We start from the raw sequence: 4,281 nt of genomic DNA on the forward strand, positions 1-4,281 counted from the left end.
TGCTTGAAATGTTTCCTTGCTTTTTTATTGCACTGTAACTAGGCAATGTGTTAACGTGTCATTTTTGATGTACGTGACTGCCAACAGCTAAGCACACACAAATGACACAACTGTGCACACACACACACACACACACACACACACACACACACCTTTTACATATACACAGACACGTGTAAAAACATGCACTTTCCACCTTTACCCAGACAGACTCATCTGCTGTATAGATGGATTGTTAGGGTTTAACACGTATGTATTTGTTACATGGTCCAAGAAGTGCAAAATCCCCATCCCATCGGGTTGCTCTTTTACACTGCGGCCCCCTCGAGATGATCGCTGCAACATTTGCAAAATAGTTCATTCATGCCTTTTCACTCATGAAAGTACATCTCACTCAGATTCAGGTGAAAGAAAGCGCTAATGCCTAACAATAATTCCACTGAGAATGGAAGCAAATCCACTGCTACAGCTTGATAGGATGTAGTAGGGTGGGATGCACACAGACATGAAAGATTTGCTTCAGTGCTTTCAGGGCAGACTGCCCAGAAAATGAATAAAAAGTCTGAAAGCATATCCTACCTATGCTTCATATACTGTATAGCCTACTCCAGAAGCAACAAACTAGACCTTCTGAGTCCATCAATATGACGTTGTTTTAATGTTGCGCAGCTGTCAGGCAGTACTAGGTTTCCCACAGTCCTCTGCTGTGCCTGTGCCGGTGTGAACTCTATCAGGTAGTGTGTGTATGGCTCAGGAGGTGCGGGTTGCATAATCCATTTGCTGGCAGCCGAGAAAGAAAAAGACATTCTGACAAACGAGACTGATGGACTAATTATTCTGTATGTATTGCATTGAAAGTGGCACAGAGGCAAAGTTGAGTCAAGCTGTTAATTAAAAAAATTTGAAATCATGACACATTTATTTTATTTCGCAACTCAGAAAGAATTCCTAAACAGCTCACACAGATTTCACTGTAATTCACCTGACCGTAGCTAGAAAACTTTTTGGTTATACATAAATCTGCTTTAATGCTGCTGGATTTGCAGCAAGTTTAAGCAAAAAACAAACAACAACAACAAAAAAACACCCTGGAATTAATACAGCTCATGAAAGTAGATGACAAGAAGTCTCTGTCTGTAGATTCAACTCTTGTCAACCTATCGATTTATTAGATAAAATGTTTAGGACTACGTCCAACTATTCCTTTCTCACAAGATGAGAAAAGGCTTTAATCCTCGAACTCCCTGTATAACCTATAACTTCTCCCCCCTTGTATCATGCAGTGCATTAGAAGCAACAGGAGCAGAAAATCTCAACTGAGACTGTGTTGATTTCAGATATAACAAGCTTGTATTGAGTCATAATTGAGTTTCCGAAGAAGAATCGAGGAGAATAAAGTAATTCCAAGCTTTAACAAAGGAAAACAGCTCACAAAAGCTCCCAGAGTTGACATCCAGACCTTCGGAGCAACACATGGAGGTGTAACCTCAAGTTAATGAAAGTAAATGAAAAAAAAAAAAAAATACACTCTCATCCTTTACACATCCAGGTTTTTGTAGCTTTAAAACCAAAGTATATAAACCAACTCTCCAGGTTATTAGGAACATCTAATCAAAGATTTTTGTTCTTGGCTAACAGGAATGGAACCTGCTATTGTAGCCCATGCATTCGGTACTCTGATGTGTTGTGTATTACGAGATGCTTTTCTGCCCAGCATGGTTGCAATGGTATTAGTTGTAGACTATTTGAGTTACTATAAACCTTCTGTCAGCTTAGACCAGTCTTGTCTGGTCTCTCCCACCAACAAGGTATTTCAGGCTGCAGGACAGTTCTTTTTTCCCTCCCCACATCATTTTGTGTAAACATACCAAGAGATCAGCACAGCATCACCTGAAGCTCTGTGTGAATTTAAATCTTGTGCTGCTGCCAGATTATTGGTTAATTCGGGTACCTGTTCCACTGAAAATGACCAGTAAAGGTAAATTTATAAGCTAACATTTTGCATGCTTCAATTTGGGTCTACTAATACATCTGTAATTTCAATAATTCATTAATTTACCGTAAGCTGTACTCACTTGTTTTATTCAAAATGCACAAACTTTTTACTAGGTTCCTGCTGCACCATGGTTCTAGAGATATTACATTTTGGGCCACTGTAAATACATATTATAGATGGAATGATAAAAATACATGAAAATAGATTAAAAAAGATAACAGATAATATTAAAGAAAATGACAATGCTTTTCAAATTATTAGCAGGTGTTTTAACAGTATAAAATATCGACAACCTGTAAAATGAAAATCCCTGCAACTGTGGCCTCTCAGGCTTTCAGCATTTCAAGCCCAGTTCTTATTTCGAGGCTGGCCAGGCTGAAAGTTTTGAGCCCAGGGACACAGTGTTCTCACCACACCTCTGTAAGTGTAGACTGAAGAGGATTAGTGATGGAGGTCAAACAGTGATCAATTCTTCACCTTTCTGTCTGATCTGGGACACGCAACTATGCGTCTTATGACGTCATTTGAACACGAGCCTGTCTCGTTGACTTTTGAACAATTACAACATGCAGCGATCCTGCTGCGAATTTTCTTTAGGAAGCAGTGGATCGTACGCACAGCATTTCAGGTGAGTCGGATCTTATCTAACTTGACGTTTTCTGGAAATTCCATACACATTGTGGCTTTATACGGAATCAACTGTACACACAATCCGAGCTCACTTTTTGAACACAGAGATAAAGGAATATGTATGTAACACTAGCATGGCACAAAAAAAAAGTACAATGTGTATGTAGGTAATAGGTCATTATTACTTAAGCTACATTAGGAGACATTAATCATATCTCACCAGCATGACAAGCTATTATCGCCACCACGTGGTGACTACATGATGATGTAAGCTCATTTTATTTAAGGAGGCAAAACCACGTGACAGGTTATATAGCATAACTCAGGCCAGCTGGGTGTTAGCATAGCATTCACAGTTTGTTCACAGCCTTAATTTGAGTAATGAATTGTATGTTTGGTACATGGAAAAAGTTCATGCACATCAAGGATGTAATCTTCATCCTAATCTGGATCCATCAGGGCCACCCTGAAAAGGGTTTCGGTTTAGGGAGATGCTTGTGGCACATGTTTACTTACTGTAGTAGCCATAAAACCTGCCTGCACAAAAAAGACAAGAAACAGTCTGAGATAATTTTATTTATTTATTTCATGCAAAAGAAATAATGAATGTAAATTTAAAATAAAAATCAAATAAAAAAAATCATGGGGCATGGATGCAAAATCATTATTATTTTTTAAACAAACACACGATTATAATGTGCATGTAAATTTATTGTAGATGATTCTAGAGGTTGTATGAGGGTTAAACCTAGGTTTTATTAACTGTAATTTTTCCAGACAGAGCAAAGACAAATATGCTCAAAGACTGGGCAATTGGTACTTAAATTCAAACTGTATAATAATATGGAGTTCTTTTGTTCTAAAACAACTACACATACGCATTAGAAACACCAGGGCTCAAGGTCTTCAATCTTTTGCACGCAGGTAACGCTCGGGTTATATTAAATGTTTAAAACCGATTTAACCGTTCAGGGTTAAACCCCCTTTGAAATATCGGTGAGTAAGTACAGCATAAAACAAATACAATTAGAAGATGTAAAGGATTAAGTAATCCCATGTAAAATATTACAGTAGAAGTACAACAAAGGACCCAAAATTCAAGAGTGCATTAATAAAATGAAATACTACAACAAGAGGGGAAAAAAATGCAGAAAAGATAATGCACATTAGCATCACCTCTGGAATTCGAAGCATTAAACAAACTGGAATGCGTCTGTGAAATCGTTTTTTACAATTTAAGCCAATGATTTTTTTTTTTTTTTGCTGTCTTTTTCTGGCAGCAGATCGCTAAAAACCCTTAAAAGATCACTTTATCTGATTACAGTACCTAAGCAAAGATACCTTGGCTCTCCAAGATTTCCACCTTACAGAGAGCTATAGAAACGCAGCCAGACGGGATCTTCGGAGCTACAAGGCGTAACTGCGAGCCAGATGGAATCCTCAGTCAGACGGAACATTCCGGGCCCAGACGGAATACTCAGAAGCGAAGGCATTCTTCAGCTATATTTCAGTTGCCATGTTTTTACATTCAAATGAATAGCACTATTTACAGCAAATGACTGTCGTTTTAAAACTATTCCAAGGAAAGCTGCCGAGAAGCGAAAGGCTAACCTGCTCAGATACACCAGGAGATTCCTTCAGAAATATTCTTTCAA

This window comes from Silurus meridionalis, chromosome 5 (genome assembly GCF_014805685.1).
Source record: "Silurus meridionalis isolate SWU-2019-XX chromosome 5, ASM1480568v1, whole genome shotgun sequence".
NCBI classification, from domain to species: Eukaryota; Metazoa; Chordata; class Actinopteri; order Siluriformes; family Siluridae; genus Silurus; species Silurus meridionalis.